We start from the raw sequence: 15,652 nt of genomic DNA on the forward strand, positions 1-15,652 counted from the left end.
CAAATCAGTTGTTCATAGGTGTGTGGATTTATTTATTTATTTCAATTAGATTCCATTGGTCTACCTGTCTGTTTTACCAAGCCATTTTTAATTACTATAGCTCTATTGTAGAGCTTGAAGTTAGGGATGTTGATGCCTCCGGAAGTTCCTTTATTGAACAGGTTTGTTTTTGCTTCCCTGGGTTTTTTGTTTTTCCATATGAAGTTGAGTATTGTTCTCTCAAGGTCTGTGAAGAATTGTGATGGAGATTTGATGGGGATTGCATTGAATCTGTAGATTGCTTTTAGTAAGACTGTCATTTTTACTGTTAATCCTATTGATCCAATTGATCCAAGAACATTGGAGATCTTTACATCTGATATCTTCTCCAATTTCTTTCTTCAAAAGCTTAAAGTTCTTTTCATACATGATTTTCCCTTATTTGGTTAGAGTTATACCAAGATATTTTATAGTATTTGCAGCTATTGTGAGGGGTATTGTTTCACTGATTTCTTTCTCACCCCATTTATTACTTATATATAGAAGGGCCAATGATTTTCTTCAGTTAATCTTGTATCCAGTCATAGCACTGAAGGTGTTTATCAGCTGTAGGAGTTCTCTGGTAGAATTTTAGGGGTCACTTATGTGTACTATCATATCATCTGCAAATAGTGCAAGTTTGACATCATCCTTTCCAATTTATATCCCCTTGATCTCTTTTTGTTGTCTTATTGCTGTAGCTAGAACTTCGACTACTACATTGAATAGATGTGGAGAGATTGGACAACCTTGTCTTGTTCCTGATTTTAGTGGAATTGCTTTGAGTTTCTCTCCATTTAATTTGATGATGGCTGCCAGCTTGCTGTATTTTGCTTTTACTATTAGGGTGTTGGATTTCCAAAGGCTTTTTCAGTATCTAATGGGATGATCATGTTTTTTTTTCTGTTTGTTTTATTCTGTTGATTACATTGACAGATTTTCATGTGTTTAACCATCCCTGCATTTCTGGGATGAAACCTACTTGATCACGGTGGATGACTTTTTTTATGTGTTCTTGGATTCAGCTTCCTAGCATTTTATTGACTTTGTTTGCATCAATGTTCATGAGGGAGATTGGTCTTTAATCCTCTTTCTTTGTTGCATCTTCATGTGGTTTGGGTATAAGGGTAGCTGTTGCCTCATAAAAACAATTTGGCAATGTTCCTTATGTTTTGATTGTGTGGAACTATTTGAGGAGTTTTGGTATTAGCTCCTCTTTGAAATTGTGGCAGAATTCTGTTCTGAAACCGTCTGGCCCTGGGCTGCTTTTGGTTGGGAGACTTTTAATGACTGCTTCTGTTTCCTTAGGGGTGATAGGCCTATTTAAATTGTTTATCTGGCCTTGATTTAATTTTGGTATGTGGTATTTATCCTGAAAAGTGTCCATTTCTTTTAAATTTTCCAATTTTGTAGGGTACAGGTCTTTGAAGTATGACCTGATGATTCTCTGGGTTTCCTCAGTGTCTGTTTGTTATGTTCACTTTTTCATGCCTGAGTTTGTTAATTTGCATGGTCTCTCTCTGCCTTTTAGTTAATTTGGATAAGGGTTTGTCTATCTTTTTTATTTTCTCAGAGAACCAACTCTTTGTTTCATTGATTCTTTGCATTGTTGTCTTTGTTTCTATTTTATTGACTTAAGCCCTGAGTTTGATTATTTGCTGCCATCTAATCCTCCTAGGTGAGTTTGCTTCTTTTTATTCTAGAGCTTTCAGGCATACTATTAAGTTGCTAGTATGAGATTTCTCCAAATTCTTTATGTAGGCTCTTAGTGCTATGAGCTTTCCTCTTACAGTGCTTTCATAGTGTCCCATAAGTTTGGGAATGCTGTGCATTCATTTTCATTGAAATTTAGGAAGGCTTTTGTTTCTTTCTCTGTTTCTTCTTTGACACATTGGTAATTCACTTGAGAGTTGTTCAGTTTCCTGGAGTTTGTAGGCTTTCTGTAATTGTGTTGTTGTTGAACTCTAACTTTAACCCATGGTGATCTGATAAGATACAGGGCATTATTCAAGTTTTTGTATCTGTTGAGAATTGCTTTGTGACAAAGTATGCCATCAGTTTTAGAGAAGGTTCCATGAGGTGCTGAGAAGAAGGTATATTCTTTTGTGTTTGGGTGAACTGTTCTTTAGATGTCTGTTAAATCAATGTGAGTCATGACATCTGTCAGTTCCCTTATTTCTCTGTTAAGTTTCTGTATGGCAGACATGTCCATTGATGAGAGTGAGGTGTTGAAGTCTTCCTCTATTAGTGTGTGGGCTTTGATGTATGAGTTAAGCTTTAATGTTTGTTTTACAAATGTGGGTGTCCTTACATTTGGAGCATAGATGTTTACCATTGAGACTTCATCTTGATGGATTTTTCCTTTGATGAATGTGAGATGTCCTTCTCCATCTCTTTTGATTAATTTTAGTTTGAAGTCTATTTTGTTAGATATTAGGATAGCTGCACTGTCTTGCTTCTTATATTCATTTGATTGGAAAATCTTTTCCCAACCCTTTACTGTGATGCAATGTCTATCTTTGAAGCTGAGGTGTGTTTCTTCTATGAAGTAGAAGTATGGATCCTGTTTGTGTATCCATTCTGCTAGCCCATGTAATTTTATTGGAGAATTGAGTTCACTGATAGCAAGAGATGTTAATGACAAGTGATTGTTAATACCTATTATTTTTTGTTTTGGTGTTGGTGCTAGTGTGTGTGTGTGTGTGTGTGTGTGTGTGTGTGTCTGAGTGTTGAGTTTTGCTGGTGTGAAATTATCTATTGCCTGTGTTTTCATGGGTACAGCCTACTTACTTGGGTTGGCGTTTTCCTTCTAGAACTTTCTGTAGGACTGGATTTGTGGATGGGTATTGTTTAAATCTAGTTTTGCCATGAAATATCTTGTTTTTTCCATCTTTGGAGATTGAAAGTTTTGCTAGGTATAATAGTCTGGGCTGACATCTGTGGTCTCTTAGTGTCTATAAAAAGTATGTCCATGACCTTCTCGCTTTTAGAGTCTCTCTTGAGTAGTTGGGTATAATTCTGATAGGTCTGCCTTTACATGTTACTTCACCTCTTTTCTTTACAGCTTTTAATATTCTTTCTTATTCTGTATGCTTAATGTTTTTATTATTATGTGGTGAGGGGACTTTTTTTTATCCAGTCTATTTGGTGTTCTGTAAGCTTCTTGTACCTTCATAGGCATGTCCTTCTTAAGGTTAGGAAAGTTTTCTTCTATGATTTCATTTAATATGTACTGTGTGTTTGAGCTGGCATTCTTCTTTTCTAACGCTATTATTCTCAGGTTTGGTCTTTTCACGATATCCCAGATTTCCTGAATGCTTTGTGTTAGGAATTTTTTGGATTTAGCATTCTTTTGACCAATGAATTTATTTCCTCTATTGTATCTTCACAATGAATTTATTTCCTCTATTGTATCTTCAGTGCTTGACATCCTGTCTTCCATCTCTTGTATTCTGTTGGTGATGCTCACATCTGTAGCTCCTATTCAAGTTCCCAGATTTTTCATTTCCAGAATTACCTCAGTTTTTATTTTCTTTAGTGCTTCTATTTCAATTTTCAAGTCTTCAACCATTTCCTTCACCTGTTTGTTTTTCTTGGCTTTCATTAAGGGATTTGTTGATATCTTTCAATTTTTTGTTTGTCTTTTCATTGATTTCTTTACAGGAGTTTTCATTTCTTCTTTAAGGGCCTCTATCATCTTCATAAAATTACTTTAAGGTCATTGTTTGTGCTTCAGCTGCGTTGGAATGTTCAGGTCTTGCTGTTATAGGATTACTGGATTCTGGAGATGCCATATTGCCCTTTCTGTTGTTGAATGTATCCTTACACTGACATTTACCCATCTGGGTTTCGGATGATTATAGACAGATATGGGTGTTGATTCTTGTGTTGTCTTTGTTGAATGTGTGCTTTGTTTATTTATTATCTGTTTCCTTTTTTGTCTTCTGGCTTGCATGGCCAAGGGTTCTGGTGATTGATGGATCTTTAGGTCCAGTAGTTATCTCAGCAGAGTTTGAGTGAATTTGGGTCCCTAGATCCAGCGTATCCTCCTGTTCTTCTGACTGGTGTGGACTGTTCCTGTTCCTATGGAGTCTGTTCTTCCCAATGGAGTGGGATGTGACTGTGCCTGTATGGTCTGCTGGAGTCGTGGGAAGTCACGGAGAGGATGGTTAGATGGGTGGGGCTGGGCAGCAGAGTGGGTCTTGGGGGAACAGAATCTAGTGGATGGCGGTAGTGATGCAGCCTGCATCCAGGTCTCCCCCCCTCGTTTCTTAGTCATAATCTGCACAGGTCAGTTGAGGGCAGCATCTCAATCAGTGCTGGTTTGTCAACTTGACAGTGACCTGGACACATCCATTGTGGTTTGGATGAGGGTGGCCCCATAGGCTCATACAGTTTGACTATTTGTTCTTGAGTTGGTAGAGCTGTTGGGAAAGGATTGGAAAGTGTGGTCTGCTGGAGGAGGTGTGCCTCTGGGGGAAGGCACCCATGCCAGTCCCAGATAACTTCCTCTGCCTTGTCTTTGTGGATGGAGAGGCAAGCTCTCAGCTACTGCTTCAGCACGGGCGGTTCTGAGTTGTATAAGAAAGTAGACTGTCTTGAGGAGCCGGCCCTCAAGGACTGCCCCTATTCTGCTTTTGCATCAGCTCCTGTCTCCAGGTTCCCGCTTTGGCTTCCTTTCCAGACTTCCCTGCATGCTGGACTGCAACCATAAGCTGAAATAAACCCTTTCTTCTCCCAGTTGCTTTTGGTCATGTTTGGTTGTGTTTTAATCATAGCAACAAAAACCCTAAGACAAGTTCACAGAAGCAATGAAAGTGCAGTTGTAAAAGCCATTAGTCCCCGGATGCTCCCCAGGTTGCTGTCATTGTTGCTGATGGGAGTTCACTGTCCGTGCCACTGGGGGATGAACAACCCTTGACTGTCTCTTTTTTGAAGGTTCCCCTGTACAGATCCTTTGTAGGTCCTAAGAGCAGAGCGGCAGTATAGAGCTCGCTCCCGAGGATTTGCCAGCAGGCTGTGCACTGTGCATCTTGCCTCCAGTCAGACATGGAGCTGTCCCCAAGTCCCCCTTTGACCTATCCTCTTCTTCTTTCTCCTCTGGAGGCATTCATTGATTCATCGAAGGTGTGTGTATGGCAAGGATAGAGAGAGACTAGGTGTTACGGAGCCCTGATAGATAGGCAGACAGCTGAGGAGAGAGGTCACGATACTAGTAGTGGGAAATTTCTGCCTGCTCTCTTCCCCTCCTGACCAGAGAGACTAAGCAAGGCCTGACAGCGTGAGACAAAGGCCAGGTGGACTTTAAAGTGGGCAGATCTGTCCTGACACGTTCAAGGCCAGCACACACTAAAGTTGTGGGCCTATCAGTTTCCCAGTCTTTATACAAAGTGGCCAACCCTAAATTGGGGAATGAAGTCTCCCTCAAAAGATCCTTAAAACCCCAGGGCTTTGCCTTCCTGAGGGCCCTTCTGTGTGTATTTTCTCACCCTTGATGGATGTCTTTCTTCACTGGTCAGTCGCTTCTGTCTGCTGAGTCCGAGAGTCTTCCCTGCTGCTACCTTTGTAGCTTTTCTTTTGCCTTTTAATTCTGTAAGTGCAGAGCAAACACACCTGATCCAGACCCCCAGGCAGTAACCACAGTGTCCGGAGTGGAGACAAGACATTGGGTGGTGGTTCTGCTTGATTTCTTTTTTTCTTCTTCTTCCTTTTCATTTTATATGTAGACTTTGTCTTTGGAAACTCAAAAAGTAAGACTATTTTGTTTTTCTGCTAATTCTCCCTTGTAAAAACTGTTTTTTTCTTTATGTCTAACTGATGAGTGTGGCCACAGTGGGATGGAGAGGGGAGATGATGGAAGGAAATATACAGACAATTTCTAACATCCATGTACTGTTACGGTTCAATGTGAGATGTCTCCCACAGACTCATGCCTTTTGGTTTCCTGCTGATGGTAATTTTTGGGAGGGGCTGGCACTTTAGGGGGCGGGTCCCAGGTGAATGAGGTGGGGCACAGGGGTGGGCCTTGAAATTTGTAATCAGATCCAGCTTCAGGCCTTCTCTCTGCTTCCTGTCAGCCACAGATGTAAATGAGCTCCCTTCACCATGGCTTCCCGCCTTGATGGACAGGTCTCCTGAACAATTGCGCTAAGCCCTCCTTAGTTGCCACCTCCAGGCACTAGCAAACCTGCTAAGCCTGAAGCGAATGGATGCTTCTGCCTCCCCCCACCCCCCACGCCCTCTCCCCCCCCACCCGGTCGTCTCTGGGGTGTGGATGGTACTGGCAAAGCCAGGCGGTGCCTCGGGCTGTGTGTGTCAGAGGGACAAGATGTAAAAGGCAGTGTTTCACCCTGTTCCTGAGCTCCAGTCTCTAATGGCTCTTTACTCCAGAGAGCAGATTCTGCCTCAGCCACAGGGGGGGCCTCTGTCCCCGAACTGCCTGTCACAGGCTGGGGATTCAGAGACAAAGTGAGGAGCAGATTCGGGGCAGAATGACGGTCATTGGTTCTATGTGTGGGGGTGAATGGGACATTTGGCTCTCATCCAGTACTTCCTCTAATTGCTGATGCCTATGGATGACTTTTTAAAAATACTGGTTTGGACAGAAGTTGCTGGCCCATGCAGATCAGTACATATGCAAAAGCAGAAACTTACAAACTCTCTGTCCCCACCCAGTTCACACTCTGGCGCCCCAGGACAGACTCAGAGAGGTTGTGCCCTGTTCCAGTGTGACCAGGAGCAACCATGGCCCTGGGAGCCCCTACCACAGCCACCATGAATGGAGCTACCTTCCCACAACAACTGACTATGGAGCCCCTGCTAAAGGGGACCTCACTGTGGCTGCAAAGCTACATTCAGTAGTCACTATAACGGTGCCCATGTCACTGGTCATGGGAGTCTTGTGTCTCCCACCAGTCCTGAGTGCCATTCACAGAGTGGGCACATGGGAGACTCGTGTCTCCCACCAGTCCTGAGTGCCATTCACAGAGTGGGCACAGGGGAGACTTGTGTCTCCCACCAGTCCTGAGTGTCATTCACAGAGTGGGCACAAGCTCCGGGTTCCCAGGTCTCAGGAGTAAAAAGCTGAGGTACCATTCCTTCGTGTCCCAGCTTCTGCCAGGTCTACCGTGTTGTTATTTCTGTCTTCGGAGTTGTGGGAAGTGGAGTTAGCTGGGGATGCGTTAGGAACAGGGTGGACCTAACAGGTTGAGGGCTGTGTGGGGAAGGTGGAGAGGGCAGGATGCTTCCTTGGGATGCTTGGGATCCACATAGCTAGAGGGCAGCAAAATTGCTGCAGCTCCTGGTGCCCGTGGTTGGATTATCACCTGATGCGGGGTGTGTCGAGGCCAGGATGAAACTGCTCCAGCTGGGAAGTCTTCCTTTGAGCTGAGTGGGGTTTACACAGGCCCTCCTAGACTTGCCTAGCATGGGTTATTTCCTCCTTTCTCCAGAGGGGATGAGGAGAACCGCTTTCCCATTAACTCAGGCCTGCGTTTTATCAGCTTCCAACAGGCAGGGTCCCAGTTCAGGGAGCATCTGTGACCCGTTGTGCAGTAATAGCTTGGTTTTTCTCGTGTTCGGCTCCCTTCACAAGTACTTAGTGTGAAATCATAGGGGAAGGAAGTGTGAGCCGGAGAAAAGCAGCCCCATTACACAGCCCCCCGAAGAGACCGCTGTGATAGAATTAAGCGCTGCAGCCCTAGGACATTCTAACAGACGACACTGTGAGGTTGCCAAGGTAACCCACCAGGATACAGCTCCAGCATCTCCGGGGTTGAGGCTGGGTAGATGAGGTCAGTTAGAGGGAAGGCCAGCTGCCCGGGGTCTGTCCCCTAACCAGCCAGCCCACAGCACTCCAGGCTGCTTCTGTATGACACCAGTGAGCCCAAGGCTCGGGTGCTGGTCAGGCATCACAGGCGGAGAGAATCCGGACACTGCCCATCATTGTTGAACGTAGGCCACTTCGGCGAGCTGGAAGCGGAGGCCTCGGCTCATTACATACACAAGTATCGGACACTGTGTGCCAGGTAGGAAGCATAGGATATGTGCAAAGACAGGGCAAGAGTCCCAGGAAAACACAACCACACTAAACAGATGAAGAGCCAGGCAGGGAAGGAAGTCACCAAAGACATTTAAATACACAGCGTTGGCACCAAGGGCAACACCGAGAGGAGGAGAAAGGAAAAATGTCAGATTATCTTATTAACCCAAAGGACCCAGTGTTTGCAAAACAAAAAACCCAAAACCACATACTAAAATAAAACCGCACACACAAAATTTATAAGCGGAAAGAATTTGTTTAAAAAGAATCTCTCCTCTCTGCCCCTCCTTTCCAGAGCCCGTGATTTCCTGCTGACCCCTGGCTGGGACCTGCAGGTGCTGCTTTCCTTATGTCGTGGGCACCCAGGGCTCTGGGCCGAGATAGCCCCAATTTTCTCGGGCAGATCTTTAGCATAAAGACCTCCCTTTGACTTTACTAATAAGCATTCGACACCAGGGGTGTCCTGGACCCTTGTCCGGCTATCTGTTTTCTCCCAGCGGGACAGCTGGAGATGGGAAGTGGGGACAGAGGTGGGAGGCACGTCAGGAAGTGCCTGGACAGGCAAAGGTGGAAGAACATGAATGGGGGTGGGGGAGACAGATGGCTACAGGAAAGAAAGTCCCGGAGAGGCTCTCACAAGAGGAGTCCCTGCAAGCAAGACAGCTTCTTCCCCCTGGTGGGTGTTATTAGTACCAGACAGACCTCATTAAAACCCAGGGCCTAGATCAGCCCTCCGCCGCGCGGCTCCACTGCCTTAGGACCCTTCTTTGCCCAACCAGAACACGGTAATCAATTAGATCTCAGCCCCTTATGGTAATGATGATAATAACGATAATAGCCGAGTTACAGAGTGCTTCCAAGCATTTCCCATTTAATAATGCACGAGGAAGGGCCGCTTGGCAAATGAACAGGCCCAAAGTCACTCCAGTCACAGGGGAGTTAAGGACAGAAAGCAGAAATCCCTCCTGACCATTTGTCTCCAGGGTTCCTGCTCTCAAGCCCTGCACAGCAATTCTGTTTTGTTTTGCAGGCCTCAAGGAGACACTGTTACACATCTTCACTTTGATTTATGGAATGAATATTCTCCTCGAGGTACCCATCTTGCTAGGCTAAGACGACCTCGAGATCTTAAGCCTTTGGCTACCTGGATAAGGTGGGGGAGGAAGAGAGGCTGAGGCCAGTGGCACCATTTCTCGCCCCAAGTACTGCTTGCCAAGAGACAAACCCAGCAGCACGCCCGCTGCTGGGGGACATTCCCACCTGTGGAATGGGTCGAGATTGGACCAGCTTCCCCACCCACCCACCCTGGCCATCCGCATGTTGATGGCGGTCTCCTTTCCAGCATCTTGGCTGGCATTTTGGCGCTTTCCAAAGCGGGTTCCAGAGCCCGGGACTGGGAAAGGGCGGGGGTGGGGGGGGGGGTTGCGGAACGCTGACTGCGCACGGGGCCGACGGGTCTCTCGCGTCTGCCTGCCAGGGGCCGCTCGGCTTCCCCCGAGAAGATGCAGCACAGCATATTTTGCACATGAGTTCAGAGGAAGAGGAAGTGTAGCGGGCGGACGCGCGGCGGCGGCGGCAGCGGCGGCGGCGGCGGCGCGGGGTGGGGTGGGTGGGGTGGGGGCGGCGGGGCTGGAGTCGGAGCGCGCAGGGCGCAGGGCGCAGCGAGCGGGAGCGCGGCGGCCACTGGCTCCGGGGAGGCACCCGCGCGGCCAGCGCCCGAGGGACCCACGACACGCGAGCGAGCAGCCGCGCCCCGCGCTCTGCCCCCACCCCCGGGGCCCCACCGTCCGCGCGCCGCCCTGCCCTGCATGGCACAAACTTTCATCCCGGGACGCAGCACGCCGTCTCCGGGAGCCCGCGCCACGGTCGCCACCACCGGTCCCAAGAGGTAGGTGGGCGTGTGGCGGGGTGACGCGCAGGGCCTCGGCTCCCGATCCCGGTGAGCTGGGCGACAGCTCCTGATGGCTCCTCAGGACTCTGGAGCTGCCAGGCAAGACCCCTGGTCCAGGTCGCACGGAGGTGGGGATAGATCGATGGGACGCCAGGTTCTGGGCCAACTTTTTTCCCCCTTTTTTCTTTTCTTTCTTTTTTTTTTTAATGGTGAAGAGGGGAAAAAAAACAAAACACGGGAGTGCGTTAGGGAGACAGAGGGTCAGTTCGACTGGGGGGTCATGGGCTCCGCAGACGCAGGAACCACTGGGAGGACGCGGAGGAGGGAAGCTCGGAGGCTACAGGTGGGTTAGGGCCGGCGACTAGTGGGACCCCGGCTCGGAGCAGATGGGAGCTGCCACCACCCGCGTGCTCCCGGGGCGGGGGTGGGCTCGACCCAGCGCAGAGGTGTGCGCTGGGTCGAGCCTGAGGGCAGACGGGCCAGGCGCCGAGACTCGGTGAAGACTCTGGGAGCCGAGTTCCCTGGCACCAGAAACGCCCCCCCCCCTTCTGAAAGGGGTTTTTCTTGTCTTGTCCTAACACACTTTCCTAGGCACGGGGCACGCCTAGGATGGGCATGGCTTCTGGGCCGGGAGGAGGTGTGTGTATTTCAGGAAGCCTGACTGTCAGGCAAGTGCTCCGGGTCCGCTCGCTCGGCACCGCTATCTCTGGAGGCCAGAATCGCGCAGGGGCAGGGTTAGCCTCGCGCCTGCTCCCTGCTGCCTCTTGGCTGCCGGCTCTCAGCTGCCCCCTGTGGGCCGTGGATGGTGCCAGTGAGTTTGTTTACGGGCTTACAAACAAAAACTATTTCTTGTTTAAGGAGCCTGGCACAGATCTTTGTATGTGAGGGGCTGCCCAGCTGTCCTTACAGCCGCTTTCAGATGCCAGGCGAGCGGTCAGAGCAGGTGTCTCCCGGGCCCTACCATGGAGTGTCATCTCAGGATAAGCCTTTTCCAGGAAGGAAGCCCGGGTGTAATGTGAGTGGCCTGCTAGTCCATGGGTACAGCCACTGAACCCAATACACCCCTGGTCGTCAGATTTCTAATTTACCTTCGGGTCAGCTGAATTTGGAGGAAGTTCAAGCGACACACATGTCACCAGCCACCCTCAGAGGTTAGGCAACACGCTGTTTGGTGCGTGTGCTCTAACCTCAGTGAATCATTGTCGCCCTAGAGTGAGCTTGCACGCGCTCCTGCCTTCTGTAGGGGTTTCATGAGGCGTGAGGCGTTCCAGCCCCGAGCTGGGTACCTTCCTGTGCCCGCGTTTGTGGGGCACGACACTGACTTGTTTTGTCTTTGTCCTTCTGACATCATGGAATTGAAATAGAATAAACTGGGGGCACAAGTCAGTGATTTCTTTCTCTCCCTCTGGAACACGGATTTTTGGCTTGATTTCAAGGAATTGCTCTGTCTGTGGGGAAGTAGGCCTGTGTGATGGGAGTTCCCGGAAAGCTACTTGTGTTCCTCCATGCTGAAGCTGGGTGGTCCCATGGCTTGATGGCCATGGCTGCTTTTACCACGGTCTCCCTATGAAGTCCCCATTGGCCTGGATCTCTCTCTATGTAGGCCAGGCTGGCCTCAAACTTGCAGTGATCCTTCTTCCAAGTGCTGGAATTATGATCTGCACCACCACAGCCACCCAGCCCCCACTAAAGCAGACAAACAAACAAACGTTACCATCTAGTAACGTCGCAACAGGGACCAAACAACTACCTAGCCGGGAACAGTAGCATACTCCTGTAACCTCAGAATTCAGAAGGTAGAAGAGGCTGGAGAAATTTGAGTGGGAGGCCAGCCTGGGCTACAGAAACAAAGACCCGGATGCAGATTTTCTAACATTTTATTGTATTGACTGTATTGCACATCTAGCCATCATTTGCCTATCTAATGGGTTGCTTTACGTATTTTAAAATAACTCGCATTCTTAGTGCCCAGTCACTTGTAAACATTTCAACTCACATTTCATTAGTGTCCAATATGTGGTCATGTGTTCTTAGGGCAGCACATGTCTGCACATTGTTTTGACATATGCATGCACTGTGTAACAGACCTCATCATGGCGGATAATATACCATCAGCCCGGGTATCTTCGTGGTCACCACTGGTCACTTCTAGCCCCTGACTTCCCAGTGGCAGCCTCTGCTCTGTCTTGCCATAGGTTCGTTTAGCCTGTTTTCTGAACATCACACGCATGGACTTCTGCAGTACCGGATAAAGTTTCTTTCTCACTCAGTAATTCCCTTTTGTTACTGATGAGTTATGTTCAGGAGGTGTGGGCCCCGAAGTTTGTTTGCATATATCCCCTGTTCCTGGATACGTGCCTTGTGGCCAGGCTTTGCTTTTTGTTAGTTGTTGGCTATTGTGAAAAATAGTGCTATGAATATTTGTGCACAAGTTCTAGGGACACAGTTCCCATTCTCAAGGATATATCCATGTCACAGAAGAGGTGTGTACATTGCTAGGCCTTTTTCTAGTGTAGAGAGTCCATTTTACCCTCCTTGAAAGAGTACAGATGTGATTCTGGAGATCACATCACAATGTTGTTTTCCTAGCTTTAAATGAGGATGATTAGTTAGATTATCATTGTCCTGGGGCTAGGGGGCAGTTTCTCCTGGGACTAGCAGGGGTACTCAGTGTTTTCATAGGTAGAAGGGCCTATAAGAAGCAGGCCCTGAATCTGTCACTTAATGGGTTTAATTTTTTATTGGAGTGTGTGTGTGTGTGTGTGTGTGTGTATGTGTATGTGTGTGATGTGTGGGTGTGTGTGTGGTATGAGTGTGTGTCTGATGTGTGTGTGGGGTGTGTGTATGTGTGTGAGTGTGTGTGTGGTGTGTGTGTCTGATGTGTGTGTGGGGTGTGTGTGTATGTGTGTGAGTGTGTGTGTGATGTGGGTGTGTGTGTGTGGTGTGAGTGTGTGTATGTATATGTGTGTATGTGTGAGTGTGTGTGTGTGGTATGTGTGAGAGTGGGCATGTTCATATAACAGATGTGTTTGGGAGGTCAGAGGATACATTTGGGGGTCTGTACTCAGCTTCTGTGTGATCCGGGAGACAGGAAGTGTGCTCTCTGGTGAAAGAGAGGGTGATGTTTCCATGTCCCTCAAGGTGTCTCAGTACTGACCAAGTATCTCAGGGGACCGATGACTCGAGTGCAGTCTCGAGACATTGAAAAGGGTCTGGGGCTGTGTCCTTTATGGAACTACAGTAAGCTTCCTCGAGAGGACTGAGCTGCCAGTCTGGGTGACTGTGTGGTCTTTGGAGGTTGATGGTGGGTGCTGAGAGGCCACCTCAGCGTGGCGGGGGTGGGGGTGGGATGGGGTGGGTGGGGATTGACTGTTTGGACCCAGAACAACTTTGCCAACACAAACCTCACTGTAGAAGCACCATTCTATTTCGTAACAGATTCTGCCATTTTTATGAACAAAACTTTAGGTGGTATCCTAGTTGCTAGGTGCTGCTTGGCACCTTTCCTGTGTCACCCGAGTCATCTGTGTTACCGGGGCAGTCAAAACGAAATGACAGGAAATGACACACCGGGGTCTCTTCCTTCAGCTCTCTGTGTGCCTTTGTCTCACAGGCACAGCACTTTGGCAGAATCGGGCCGTGTAGCATTCTGACTCTGAAGGTTGTGTGGTGACACATGCCTGTGATCTTAGCATTTAGGAGCTGTAGGCAGGCGGGCGGGCAGGCAGGAAGAAGGTGAGTTCAAGGCCAGCCTGGGCTATAGAAAAGAGCCCCTGACTCAAAAGTAAAATGAGGGCCAGCATGATGACTCAGCAGGCAAAGGTGCTCGCTCGAAAGCCTGATGACACGACTTCAGTTCCCGGAGCTTGCGGTGGAAGGAGAGACCTGACTCCTGGAAATTGTCCCTGACCTTCATGAGCATATCTTGGCACAAGTGCATGTGTGGGTATAACACACACACACACACACACACTCTCTCTCTCTCTCTCACCTGCACACACACACATACACGCACTCGCCTGCACACACACATACACACACACTCACACACACACACACACACACACTGTACACACAGCTTTTGTTGTTGATTTATTTTGTGTTTTGGAGACAGGGTAACTTGCTCTGGAGACCAGGCTGGCCTTGTGCTCGGAGACTCACCTGCCTCTTCCTCCCGAGTACTGGGATTAGAGGCATGTGTCACCACACCTGGATTTTGTTTGTAAAAAGCGAAAGGTATCAGTCAGTCAGGTTGTGATTTTTATTGAGTGACTGGAATGCAGTAGTCACTAGCCATGTGTAACCGTTGGAGTGTGTCTTTAAATGAGCTGGAGTTGCATAAAACCGGACTGCACTTCTGTGGGAGTGCCAGTCGCGTTCAAGTGTCTAGAGCTACGTGTGACCACTGGAGCTGTGTCTGCCACTGCTGTGGACTCTGTGGGACAGCCACACTGTGCCGTGCGTTCCCTTACCCTTCAGTTGAGAACTGGCTCCACGGTGGTAGAGACTTGAGCTCTCTTCACTGAAGAAGATGCTTTTTGGCAGGCATTCCTTTTATGTTTACTCTGGAGGATTTTTGGGGGTGTATTCATGATAACATTCATTTTTTTGACATAGATTCCAGTTTCTCTTTTCCCCTGGGCCCCCAAGGGGGCTTTTCATTATTATCATTGAATATTTCATCAAGATGTATTTTCTTGAAGGATCAGAGCGGCAGGCAATTCAGAGTCCCTGCTTGAGTCCTGTTAATTCCTTGCCCTCCAAATAAGAATATGGTGCAGCTTCTAAATATGCATCTGTGTGAATTATGCCCTACCTGGGCTGAATTCACAGAGGGAAAGCCCTCTCCATGGGCCAGAACTAAGGGCGAGGAACTCAGGTCACATTTTCTAGGGACAGCTACCTGCCAGGGCTGAGTCAGAGGGGGAGAGCAGAGGTGATGGAGAGGGTGAGGGACTCTGGTTGTCCCCATTGTTCAGTGGCTCTTACCTCTTATGTGGGGATCAAAGGAAAGGGGAAGACGGTCCTGCTGTTCACGGGCAGATTCAAACAAACTGTGTTTGTCACTGTGTGAGGGGCTGACCAGCTCATCTGCTTCATAATCCTAGATCAAAGGTTTCCACACTTTCAGTCAGGATCTGACAACTTCTCTCGGGCTTCTCCACATCAAATGCTCCGTTTTGTGGCCCTAAATCTCCTCAGAGTCAGCATGGGAGCTTTGCAGAGGAAACTCAGCTTTAGCTGGTGTGTGTGTGTGTGTGTGTGTGTGTGTGTCGCACGGCAAGCACCTGTGTCCTAACCTCACCTGGTGCTAAGGAGCCCTCGCATGTTGTGGACTAGCTCCAGTGTGTGTGGCTCTGAGGATGCTGTGGTCACTGCTGTCCATGAAGTTGGGTGTGAAGAGATTCAGGGAGGTCACAGAATGGTTAAAGGAATGTGTCAACTCCACATATTTTCAAATTTCAGAAATATAAAGCGCAGATCCATTCATTTAAATCCTTTCTCAATTTAGAAAGGATTTGTGTTACCTGGCAGTGGTGGTGCACACCTTTGACCCTAGCATTTGGGAGTTAGAGGCAGGTGCATCTTTGAGTTTGAGGCTAGCCTGGTCTACATAGTGAGTTCCAGGACAACCAGGGCTACACAGAGAAAAAAAGAGGGGGGCGAATTATATATGTGCATACATCTTTTAAGATCTTATA

The 15,652-nt window shown here is 48.1% G+C and overlaps 1 protein-coding gene across 1 annotated transcript in view; it reads left to right on the forward strand.

Moving 5' to 3' along the window:
- Positions 1-9,683: 9,683 nt before the first annotated feature.
- The window catches only part of Rftn1 (raftlin, lipid raft linker 1), a 198,542-nt gene continuing 192,573 nt past the window's right edge, over positions 9,684-15,652 (forward strand). The window contains exon 1 of the mRNA XM_005072413.4: positions 9,684-9,947. The gene's annotated coding sequence lies outside the window, so the exon portion shown is untranslated. The remainder of the gene's footprint in view (positions 9,948-15,652) is intronic.

The sequence above is a fragment of the Mesocricetus auratus genome, unplaced genomic scaffold (genome assembly GCF_017639785.1).
Source record: "Mesocricetus auratus isolate SY011 unplaced genomic scaffold, BCM_Maur_2.0 Super-Scaffold_100021, whole genome shotgun sequence".
Taxonomy (NCBI): Eukaryota; Metazoa; Chordata; class Mammalia; order Rodentia; family Cricetidae; genus Mesocricetus; species Mesocricetus auratus.